Source organism: Arvicanthis niloticus, chromosome 14 (assembly GCF_011762505.2).
Source record: "Arvicanthis niloticus isolate mArvNil1 chromosome 14, mArvNil1.pat.X, whole genome shotgun sequence".
Taxonomy (NCBI): domain Eukaryota; kingdom Metazoa; phylum Chordata; class Mammalia; order Rodentia; family Muridae; genus Arvicanthis; species Arvicanthis niloticus.
Window position 1 is genome coordinate 33,653,240 of NC_047671.1, and position 12,862 is coordinate 33,666,101.

Sequence of the window (12,862 nt, forward strand, 5' to 3'; positions counted from 1 at the left end):
CCAAAATGTGAGTGTGAAAAAAAAATGAAATAAATCTTTTTACCTGTGTGAAAGTCCAGAAGTAGTGTAAGCAGGAATGTCCTACAGCTTTAACCTTTCCTGAGAGAAAGCTTTTCTTGCCAGTTGTCACTGCCTCTGTGATAGAAATACTTGCTAGGCTTTTAAGAAGTCACCACCTAAACATGCCCTCTACCCAGAAGTTCAGTTTGATTCACAGGTAGGATTGGGGAAGGCAGGCTCGGAGTTCCTCTTGGGTCTTGCTGGTCCCATTGAGCCTGTTTTGTATGCTATTTTGATGGTTCCTTTTTGCTACTCTATAACAAGTGTGTGGGAGGGAACTAACCTAAGATGCTCTGAAAATGATTTTCATAAATCTGCTTACCCCAAGTCTAACACTTTCTATCGTAGCTTATATTAAAGGCTTAAGGAGCACTTTGAAAGACTACCACGTGAACCCACAAGCCTCCTGCAAGATCATGTACGTTATTTCCTGGTACCAACTAATCTTTTCTAGGTACCAGAGCTAGTGCGGCTGCAGTTACTTCCATGGCCTCATTCTGCCCAGTTTTAAAGTAACAGGAGCTCTTACTGGCTGCAGCTTGTGTCTCAGAGAGCAGATAACACAAGATCATTTGCTTTGCTAGAGTTGAGCTGTCTATATATTAAATCGTAAACACCTCAGAATGTTTCTGACCACTGCAAACACTGAAGAAGCCGGAAGATTTTTATACTTGAATTTTCTGTTTCGCCTACATCTTTACTAGAACACTGGATGTACATAATTCTTCAAGTCAGTTTTTAAAGGATTTATTCTACTTATTAAAATAATGTGTATGTGGGGTGGTGTGTGTGTGTGTGTGTGTGTGTGTGTGTGTGTGTGTGTGTGTGTTTGGCTGAGGAGGCCAGAGGTGTTGGATCTCCTCCACTGGAACTGGAGACACAGGCAGTTGTGAGCAGCCTGGCATGGGTACTGGGAGTCAAACTTTCAACCTCTGGCTGAACAGTCTGGGCTTTTAACTGCTGAGCTTTTCCTCCAAGTCCTCAAATTGCTTTTTAATCTGGTGAGTGGCTTGCCACCATATACCAATGGAAGGAAGGAATTAAATGGCAGTGAAGGAATATGTAATGATTTATCTTTCATCTGCCATAAATTCTAAAAGGTTTCTGGAGTCTCCCTCATTTTGGGCCCATTGTCGTTTGTTTTAGGATCTAAAGAATGAAACTAACTGGATAAATAATTCTGTGCAATGGAGTAGAGTTGCCTTCGTGTTATTTGAGCCCGAATGTGCGTGCATAATTGGAGAGATTATTGGAGAGAGAGTGTTGTGCTGTGGTAGATGTGGTTTCAATCCTAGCGTTGAGCATAGCATTTAGTTTCTCAGCTTACCCACAAAATCTGTGACTAATTTAGTGAATGTGAAGATTTTTGTCCAGATGGTTAGGTTTAATTGTAAAAACTGGAAAGATTTCAAAGTACCCTTCGGGGGAGTGTGGGAAATGAGTAAACAACAAGAAAGAATTAAAAGTAACGATAAATCACCAAATATAGAATATATGTATATTTTATATTTATAAACACACACTCATATATACTTAAACACACACATATATTTATATACAGGCAGGGAAAAGCTTAAAGAATTGATTATAGAGCAAGAAGGTAGAAGATCTAGAAAAGGAGTGTGTTCTGTGTGGTTAACTTTCTCTGAGTTCAGAACAAACTTCTCACAAGGGCAGTGAGGTCCCACTTCCTCCGCACTGGCACTGGCTGGCTATTGGGGGGGGGTTAAGGTCATTAGTTATTAACTCACTAGATGCTGAAATGGATTGAGCTCTTGTCTGAGACTTGGCTTAGAAGCCCAGGCCATCATGTTCCATTCACACCGTAGCTGTGTAGCACGGAGAGGTAGGAAGTTTGATTTCAGCACCCATTTCTTCTTCACAGTTCTTGCTTGTGATAACCATGCCAGAATGGGTAAAATAATCTGGGAGGATGCTCTCCCAACTACTTAAGACCTCCTCCTCCTTATCCCTTCTTATGGAGATGGGTGCTGAAAACACAGACGTAGCCTTTCTTGTGTTTTGTGGTCAGGATACAGATGACCTAAATCTTGACCTCATAAATTATCTTTCTTTTCCCCAACATATTTTCTTTGAAGTTGGTAGGCTAATAGATTCTATACTGAACCTTTTTTGTGTGTGTTACCTAGATTTATAGGGAGAGAAAGGAGTAACGTGCCAATGGCTTCAGGAAATATCCAGACAGAAGGGGAGGCCACAAGGCTATTGACAACATCTGTTGTGTTAAGTGGACATGGGCCATGGAAAATGATCCCTAAGGAAGCAACAGAAATGCATCCAGACATCAGAAAGTGAGGAGGAGTGAGCTCTGTGAGCTAAATCAGTGTGTTGTTACATTTACCATATATCAGTTGTTTCATGGTTGGTGAATGGATCCTGCGCGCTTTAAAAAAGCCAGAGGAACAAGACTGAGGCTGTTTTGCATGAATGGAAGATTTGAGGGGGGAAAAAAAACAAGAGAAACAAACAAAAACAGAGGCCTGCCATATTGGGATGGTGATTTTCAGGTTCTGAAAAAGACATGTCTAAGAGAAGTCAGACCATGAGAAGACAACCCACAGAATCAACCTAAGCAGGGCCCATAAGGTCTCCCAGAAATGGAAGCTACAAACAGGCTCTATGGATCTGAGCTAGGTCCTCTCCATGTACCTTTTGGTTGTGTAGCTTGGTGTTTTTGTGGGACTCCCAACAGTGGGGTTGAGGTCAGTCTCTGACTCTTTTGCCTGCTCTTTTGGAACCCTATTCCTCCTACTAGGCTGCCTTATTTAGCCTTGAAATTAGGGTTTGTGCCTAGTCTTACTGTATCTTGTTATGTTATGATTGGTGGCTCTCTTGAGAGTCCTTTTTTCGGGGGAGGGGAACAGAGGAGGTGTTGGTGGAAATAGGTGGCTGGGAGGAGTAGAAGTCACTAGGAATATAGTGTCTGGGATAAGAATTATAAAAGAGAGAAGTTTGGAGAGAGCTTTCTGTGTGGGAGTAAGTTTAAGTCTGCTAGGCTGTTACACCAAGGGTGTCTGAGAGCAAGGTTAACTGAAGGTTTTCTATCCTAACAAGGAAGTGCTCTTTGCCTCGCCCCCTCCCCTTGGTTAAAGTCCGGCTAAAGATATCTTTTTCTCCATCTTCTGACAGATTCCTATCTGGCCATAGCCTGGTTTTTCTCCCTCTGTTTGTCAAGAGCTTTGACCTCTGTTAGCAATCCACGGGATGACTCTTCCTGATGATCCAGATAGTGTTCGGTAGCCCGTGGTGAATGGTCTGATAAGGAGCCGGTAGGGACTGTCTGGTAGGAAAAGAGCAGGAAGAGTGTGGTCGCTGTCTTCAGTAGCACGCCTTGATGAGTCATATTTTCTGCCTATGTGTCAGGCTGATTTCACAGTCAGCTTGCTCTATGGCTCCAGTCATTTTCTTCCTCCTTTCTCTTTCTTCCTCTTTCCCTCCCTTTATCCTTCTCCCTAACCTAAGGCCTCATTTCCTCCATCCTTTCTGTAGAGAGTTCTTTTAATATGGTAATACCAATGAATGTGATTTTGATTTTTTCTAAAGCTTTTTGTAACTTAATATAGAGCACATGCTTCAAATAGAGAACCAGTAAGCCCAAGAGATCCTGGGGATGGATGCTGCCATTCAAGTGTACTGTGAGACAACTTGAGAACAATATTCATGCTGTTTATTTCTGTATTTTGTATTTGTTATGAATTTCATATATCTGTCCAGTTATGTTGTGGTTTCTAGAAATTATTGAACATTTCTCATGGACCTAATAAATTAATTCCGGACATGGAAATAAGAATAGTGCATATCACTGAAGAGATGAGGGTAGCTTTACACAGTTCGGGCAACCCGAGTCCCAAGGATACAATGGTTTTAAGAACACAGAATCTGTGCAAGCAGTAATACATTTTATTTCATCCTAAGTCTTGGTTTGGCGAAAGGGAGTTTCTGATGATGGAGCCTATGGTTGTGTTTTTCTGTTGCAAATCTTGGGGTATCTTAAGACTCAATGGAAAAGAAGGCCACTGGAAAATTGTAGACTGCTTTTGTCGCTGCTTCTTTAAGACGTTCAATGACAGGAAGTTCCTATAATGGAAGAGGTTGGGTCTCAAAGGCTGAGAAAGCTGTGGTTGAAGCTGTATTATAGGGTATAGAGCCCTGCCAAGTGTGTGTTTGAGATGGAAGACAAGGAGTGGCTGGAGGGGAAGGAGCTGGGTCAGCAGAGAGGGGAAGTGAGCCTGGAATCTGGATTGATTGGACTGGACACAACCATAATTTTTTTGGATGTTTGTCCTTGCTGTTTTCTTGGCTGACTGCACATGCTGTTAAACCCCCTCAGATAACACACAAGGCATGCATTTTGCATAGTCTGTGTCCAGATTGGATTGGGACTTGATCCTAGACCTAGGCCTTGTAGGCTATGGTTAAGGAGTTTTGGGTTCTAGTTGGAGTAAAATAAATAACTTGACTTAGTTAGATTTGAAAAAAGCTTCCTCTGAACTGTGTTGGGTGGAGGGAGCCAGTTGCCAGAGGTGCAGTGAAACTGGTTATGGATTTTTTCCAGAGGTTCCCATAAGACACAGTACATGTCTTCAGTAGTCATAGTTTGGTTGAAAGTAGTTATGTTGTCCAGAGGTAAAGACAGACTAGGACCTGATCTGGAGTTGTGAAATAGTAAGAGTAAAGGAGAGCAACTGAACAGGATTGAGGTGATGTCTGTGGAAGCAGTAATTATAAGTCACGAAAGTAACTTTTGTGACTTATAATTACTTATTTCTTTTAATTTGTTTGCTTGTTTCCTTTTTTTTTTTTTTTTTTTTTTTTTTTTTTTTTTTTTTGAAACAGTGTCTTGTGTATTCCTGACTGGCTTCAGTAAATAGTTGAGGATGACCTTGAACCTCTGATGATGCTGCTTTTGCCTTCTGAGTGCTGGCATTGCAGGAGGTATGCACCAGGACAGCCAGCTAGGATACACTTTTGACACAGCCTGAGGCAAATTAATGTTTGTGATGATTAGGGTCCAGACACAGACTAGGACTTGGAGCTTGGTGGGCTGAGAGAGGAGAGCCCAGAGAGTGAGTGTCCTTAGAGAAGACAAGAGAGCAGAGGTGAGCCGTGGAGTATTGAGAGGAGCCTGGGGCACATGTACTTTGGAAGAGGAAACCCCAGGCAATCTGGTGTTTCTGGAGAGGAAGTTTAGAAATTCCATCCAGGTGGGTCTGATCATCTGTGCCAAATGCTGCCAAGAACTCAGGTTAGGAAGAGACTCAGAATCGATAGCTTCTAAGCTCAGCAAGCATCGTCCTTACTGAAACACAGGGGCAGAGAGAAACGCAAGATATCACTGGAAGACTTAGGTTATTTTGTAGATGATGATTTGGGGGAGGAATCAGAATATATCAGTCCCTTTTTAAAAATAGGTTAACATAAGGACTGAAATGTTAATCTAAGTATTCCTTAGCTGTAAAGCAAGTTCAAGGACAGCCTAGGGTACATGAGACCCTATCTCAAAAGGCGGCAGGAAAGTAAATCCTATCACTTTCAAAATGTAAGGAACTTTTAATAGCCTGTTTATGCACTGCTTCGGAATGAAGGCAGGTAATTATACTAGAGCGGAGGCAATAAATGTTCTTTATTAGGCATGAGGGTCAGGGTAGGGGAGATTTGGTACCCCCGGAGGCTGCCTTAAAGCTCTGCAGTGGAACGAGCCTTCTATTGTAACATGGAGAAGATGAGGTACAGCAATACATACCAGGTTTATAGAATTTGTGGCTAAAAAAAAACCAAACCAACCCCTCTGGATTAAAATAACAGCAACATCTAGCAAATTTTTGCTGGTGATTACACAGGCCTTGCACATGCTAAGCATGCCGGGGAAGTACGCCCCTAGCCAGGAAGATTTCATTTTACCATCTGTGCAGTGTTGTTATGGTGTTAAGGGACTTAGAAGTTTCTTTAATAGAGATGTTGTAGACAACAATTGTGTATCCATTTTTTTCATATCCCCTGTGGATTTTTTTTTTTTTTTTTGACTACTCTGTCTAGTTTTTCAGGAGAAGAAATAGTAGAAAAGCAAGGTACATATACGTGTCTCAGTTTATTTCTCCATTTACATCTTTATTCATCTCTTCATTGAACGAGTCATTTCTAAATGCCTGGGTCTGGGTCTCCAAGGCACAGTAGTGAGCAAGCCAAGTCTTCATCCCATATTTTGAGTTCTTATGACGAGGTTCACTGTATCGTGTGTTGTAAGGGGGAGTGTAACAGGGGAGGATGGAAGAGAGCTGGTAGAAGGGAGAGTTCATATGTGTTTGTGCTGGAGTAGGAGTGAATACAGTCAAGGACCATTTGACTCATGAAGGGAATCTTACTAGACCCAGAATGTAGTCCCTGAGGTGAGGAGTATTTGTGAGTGTCCAATGTGGTGTGAGCGAGTGATGGAGACGACAAGGAGCCCCTGTGATCTCAGTGGTATTCACTAAATTTTTGAGCTCATCCCAGGTCTTTGGATTTTTCATATCTCCGTGGTCCTGAGAGATGGAGGTATTGTTTTGTGTGAAATATGTCCATCAATACCACATGGAACACTGTGAATCCCAAAGGCTATTGGGAGAACCTTCCTCAGAAGACATTGATGAGAGGATTGCTTTCCAGATGGAGTGTTTTCTCCATTCTAGGTGTTCACACATGCACACACACTTTGTAAACACATACATGCATGTACACACAGACACACACACACAACCTCACATGCACATACTCATGTGCATACCTCATGTGCTGTTGCATTATAAATAACATTGATTATTATTCCATCTTCAAGCAACAGAATTAAAAAGTGATGGGCTAATGATATCAATCCATTTTGTTTCACACCCTCTACCTTGGCACTCCCTTGCCATCTGACATATCTACATGTTGGGTGTTTGTGGAGGAAGTTGTTAACTCCAGCCCGCAGAAGGCTGAGGCAGGAGGCTCTCCAGTTTGAGGCCAGCCTGGGCAACACAGTGAGAGGCCTTGTTACAAACAAACACATTTAAAACAAAAGAACATGTTTCCTACTTGAGATCTGCCTCATTAAAATTAATTAGTTGTGCTTAGTAAATTGCTGCTTTGTTTTGTGTTAGATACAGAATCTCCCACGTAGCCCAGGCTGGCCTCAAACTGGAGAGCCTCCTGCCTCAGACTTTAAGTGGTTCTTAAAGGACTTTAAAAAAATAAAATAAAATCAGTACATGAGTCTTTAAAATGTTTAAATTGTACTTATCTAGCCCATAATGGAAGCTGGGCATTCCTTTCCCTAATACTTCCCCATCCCAGCATGCTCCCTAGAGCCAGACCCCATTAAGTTCCATCCATAGATTTCTTGGAGTGTCTCTTCTGTCAGTCATGCGAATTTACACTTCGCATCTCCTGTTCAATGAGAGCACACTAGAGATAGTGTTCTACGTGTCGTCCTTTTCACATAGCTAGGTTTTGGAGATTGCTCACACTGCCCTTATACCTTGGGTCCCATGGTTTGGCTGGCCTGGCAGCACGGAGGCTGTGGCGACATTTTTCAGTTATAAGAAATGTTCTACTGAACATTGTTTCATGCATACATCTCAAAATTTAATGTCCCTCCAAGCCGGTAGTATAGTGGGGATCACCCAACACTAGAACGTTCGATGTGCATTTCTCTACAACTTAACCACCACCATGGGGTATGATTTTCTGGCTTCAATCTGGTAGCGATTTGCTATTTCAATTTGTACTTTTCATGAATATGCTTTGATAACTTGTAATCTTTTCCTGGTTTGTCGGTGAGCCAGGCACTTCTTGATTTTAAATATTTCAGGTATATGCTAATTAATCACACTAATTTTTTACATTTTGCAAATTTTTTGCTTGCACCCATATGTTTGCACTCCCCTGAGGTCTAACTAGACTTCATGGTGGATGGTTTGCAAATATTTTTTGCCATCTCTTATCTCTGTATGGTGTTTATTCAATTCCCCTACTTGCCCCCAACTACCAGTCCTGTGTAAAAATCTTAAACTATGTAATAAAGTTTATAATTAATTTTCTTTCATGGCTTCTGAGCTTTGCACTGGCTTAGGGGAGACCTTTCTTATCCTAAGATTATCAAATTATTTTCTACTATTTTCTGAGTGCTTTAATCTTTTTTTTTTTTAAAGCCATTTTTTGTTTTACTGAGATATGGTCTCACAATGTAGCCTTGGCTAGACCAAAACTCACTATGTAGATCAGGCTGGCCTACCACTCTCAGGGATCCATTTCCTTCTGCTTCCTAAGTGCTGGAATTAACAACATGCTCCACCATACCTGGCTTAAACATTATTCTTTGATCAGGTCTGTATTTTTCAATTACCTAAGGAATGCTTAGTCTTCCCCCCTCCACTCCCATTTCCCAGGTCCCCTGCCTTGTTCTTCCTTTGTGCACCTTTGAATACAGAATCAAACAACTTATCTGAATATTCATATCCCACCTCATCTCAAGAATGGCTATTCAAATCTACTCAAAAAATAGCTTCTTGGGGACCGCACTCTGCCTCACGTGGTGGCTGCGGCATCAGATGGGCTTCTCCGGTCACGGACGAACCACCCTCTGATGTGCGTGCATTCCTGCGCCAGCACCCCAGCTTGAGATTGCTGCCCAATACCCACAAGGTTCGCTGCTCCTTAATCAGCCATGAGCTGCCCTGTCGTCTACCGGAGCTCCGCGGCAAGAAGTACCAGCGGTTGTCAAGAGCCTTCTCTGACTTCGATTACACAGCATTCGAGCCACACTTTGTGCCCAGCACAAAGAATCGGCACCAACTGTTTTGCAAACTCACCCTGAGGCACATCAACAAATCCCCAGAACATGTGCTGAGGCACACCCAGGGCCGGAAGTAACAGAGAGCACTTCATCAATATGAAGGGTGTCAGAAACAAGGTGTGGACTATGTCCTTGCCTGCCTTCTACACAAGAGGAAGAAGCGGGAGGACCAAATGGACAGTGATGAGCTCCCAGGCCAGAGAACAAGTTTCTGGGAGCCAGCTTCCAGTGATGAGGGAGGTGCCCTGAGTGACGACAGCATGACAGACCTATACCCACCTGAGCTGTTCACAAAAAGAGAACTGGGCAAGCCTGAGAACAATGACACTCCTGAAGACTTTCTGACAGACCAACTGGATGAGAAGCCAAAGCATTCGGAAGAGCAGAGCACTAGAGAGAGAGGAGAGGCCAAAGTGGGTCACAAGAGGGACCGTCAACTCAGGAAGAGGCAGCTCACCTCGCTGACCAAGAAGTTCAAGAGCCAGCATCACAAGCCCAAGAATTTCAGTTCCTTTAAGCAGCTGGGGAGATGAAGCCTGCAAAGAAAGCCTTTGGGTGTCCTTGGAACTGGCCACCAATGACCTGACATTGGCTCTTGTCCAGAGTGGGCTGGAGGTTCTGTCCAGAAGATGACAGCAGCAAGGACTTGAAGATTCCTCTCCATGCATGGCTTTCTCTGTAGTGTTCAGTGACCCTTCTGTAGCTCACTATAGCATCCTGAGCCTGGCCAGGTTCCCAACCCTGGCTGGTCACCACATAGGATCACATTATATACCACAAATGCCATTATTTATTTTGATGTTTCCAAAGATCAAAACATTTTCAAACACAACTAAGATATAAAATACAGCATAAAAGTGAGGTTTATACCTATTCCCACATAAAGCTGAAGCATTTTCAGAAAAAAAATAGCTTTAAAAAAAAATCAGTATAGTAGTTATATAGTGGAAATACCAGTTCATGAAGATGTTTTGAAGGTGGTTAATTTGTGGGTGTGGCCAAATGGGAGTTGGAGCCAAAAACACTGATGTATGGCCAGAACACACTTGGTCCCGCTTCTTAGAATCCTGGGGCAGAAATGTCAGAGCACAAATGAAGAGCTTAAGCAGTAAAGATGAGCCAAGTTGCTCTTGGTTGGCCACTGGGGCTTAGTATTAAAGACACTGGCAGTCAACGGAAATGCTTAGGGAGTGTCCAACCAATGGGTTCCGTCAATTTCTTACACAATCTTACCCATGCAGCAATACCATCTCTGCTGCTCAGCTGGGTTTTGATATCTTTTACGATAATGGGCAAAAGCCACTGTTTTGGGTGATCTTGTTTTTTATTTTTATTTACTTTCTCTTTCCGGGGCTAGATTTTCTGAATGTCTTTTCTATTTCCCAAAGAGCTGTAACCCTCCCATCCTCATCTCTACTTTCTATACTTCAGGAGAATGTCTCTCCTCTGCCTCTTTTCCATTTTCTTATGTGATCCGTGCTTGCACATTTCTCCTGTGTGCTGGGGAACCCTTGAGGACACTTTTACTTATTTTTATCTCTGTCAGTACTGCTGAGCTGTGTGCTTTTTTACTAACTACAGTCTCAGGGTAGAGGAGGGTCTTCAGTGTCTCTTCCCTGGATCCAGACCTTTTTATTTCTCTATCTCTCTTCTGAGATCAGAGGCAAAGAAACTGTTGGAAATGATCTAAGTTTTTATTTGTCTTGCACTCATGTACATGTTTAATAATTTGAAAGTGCCGTTATTTGTGTAATTGTTGGATTGCTTATGCCTCTCAAGTCTGGTAAGGCCTGTCTGTTAGATTAAAGAACAACGATAAAGATGACTAACTCAAAACGTTTATATTGTTTCAGCGTAACAGATTGTGGTGATGTCCTGTGTGGTGGGAGATTTTTGTCTGATGGTTTCTTTGTTAACCACAAAACTACCAGGGCAAAAAATGGACAGTTACTCTTCCAAAAATGGGGGGAAAACCCTCTAATAGTTGAATGAAAAAGAGAGATACCTATGGGAAAGTTTGTACCATCAAACCTGATTTGCAAAAGAAATAAAAGAGGGTTAGGGAGATGATTGGAGGGATATAAAAAGTTTGATGCATTTGCATGAGGACCTGCAGATCATTGGCACCCATTAAAAAGCTAGGCAAAACAGCATTCACCCATAATTCTGGCCTGGGGCGCTACTGGCCAGCCAATCTAGCAGAAGTGGAAGGCTCTGGGTTTAGTGAGAAAGGTTATCTCAAAAAATAAGAGGGAAAGTTATCCAGGAAGTCATCCAAAGACAGCTTCACATGTGTACACCCGAACACATATATGTACACTCAAATGTGTGCTTAGCTATGTAGGCATCAAAGTGCTCAGGCCATGTGTGGAGTGTGATGAGCTCTTAGGAACTCAAACACGAATTTGGCCTTTTTCTCTATGTTAAAATTAATGACAGAACTTGAAACATGACCCCGCCTGAGGGTTTCTATATGTTATCATTTTATACGTGCGTTTATCATGTTTGTACTCATATGTAGTCAATCCTTACCCATAACTGGTGTGGGAAAGAACAGTGGCTTAGACAGATCATTATGTTGGAGAGCATTCAGGAGGCAGAAGCAGGCAGATCTCTGTGAGTTTGAGGCTAACCCAGTCTTTAGAGCAAGTTACAAGTCAGCCAAGGATTTGCATAGTGAGAACCTGCCTGGAAAATAGTTGAACAGTGGGTTTTTTTTTTTTTTTTTTTTTCTTCTTTTTACCTTTATGCTACCCATTAAACTCAATCTGACATTTAAGGTTATTTTATTTTATTATTATTTTTGCCTTTTTTTTCAAGACAGGGTCTCATTATATAGCCCACTATATCACTGACTATCCTGGAACTTACTACACAGACTAGACTAGTTTTGAACTCACAAAGCTCATAATACCCAGTTTAAGCACTTTTTTTTTTTTAATTATACTTTCCATTATACATTCTGTCAATCAAATTTATGCTTGTTTTTGATTATCTGTTTTAGCTGAATGAATTCTGCTACTTCTGTACTGCACAGAAATGGTCATGGCTCTTAGAAAGCCTCTACTGAGTTGTGGTTTCTTAACATCTAATGATTTTAATTGTGCAAAGTGGCCCACACCTGTAATCCAAGCTCAGGGAAGGCTGTGGTAAGAGTATTCCTGCAAGTCAGAGGCCGCCTGGGCTACAGTAGTCAGAGCCTGTTTTGAAAAACAAAACAAAACTACTGGCACAACAAAAAAAAGATAGTGTGAGCAAAACTGGTAGAGAAGAGAAATCTCATGGCAAATACTGAGCAAGAGCATGCCCATCGATGGGAAGTCTTTGCATCTTTGGGTGCAGCCTTCTAATGGTACTCACTGAACCCACCATCTTGAGATTTTACCCCGTTATGTTCCCCGGGTATGTTATTTACCTAGAAGGTTATTTCTTTTTAAATAAGTAAAAGTTGTCACTAATTTTTTTGATCTTCATACAATAATCTTTAGTCTTGTTGCCTGCGGAGTGTTTCTTGATTCCAGTAGCATCTGCAATCATGTTTAAGGACTCTCAAAGTCTTATTGGTTTTAGGACAACCTTCAAAGATGTTACCCCTGGTTTGCTGACAAAAAAATAAATAAATAAATAAATAAAAAATCAGGTTTTGTATGAATGTCAGAACCTGGGTCTAGAAAGAGATTCTTTAAAAACATGTTTTAAAAAAAATTTTTTTTGTTCTCTTTCTGTAGTCCTGGCTGCCCTGGAATTTACTATATAGACCAGGCTGGCTTCATATTTAGAGGTCAACCAGCCTCTGCCTCCTGCGTGCTAGGATTAAAGGCATGGGCCATCATGCCTGGTTGAAAACAATTAGAATGTGCGTTATAAGGAGAAAGTGGCACAACTCTTACTTGACTTCCCTCCTGGCTGATCAGTTGCCTCTAGGTTAACCAGTTAGGATTTTAACTGAGCATCTATGGTTCCTGTCTC

General features: G+C 41.8%; 1 protein-coding gene and 1 pseudogene across 3 annotated transcripts in view; both read left to right on the forward strand.

Moving 5' to 3' along the window:
• The window catches only part of Znf608 (zinc finger protein 608), a 108,840-nt gene that overhangs the window by 18,030 nt on the left and 77,948 nt on the right, over positions 1–12,862 (forward strand). The gene's annotated exons all lie outside the window — the stretch shown is intronic.
• Positions 8,665–9,577, forward strand: LOC117720038 (surfeit locus protein 2 pseudogene; annotated as a pseudogene).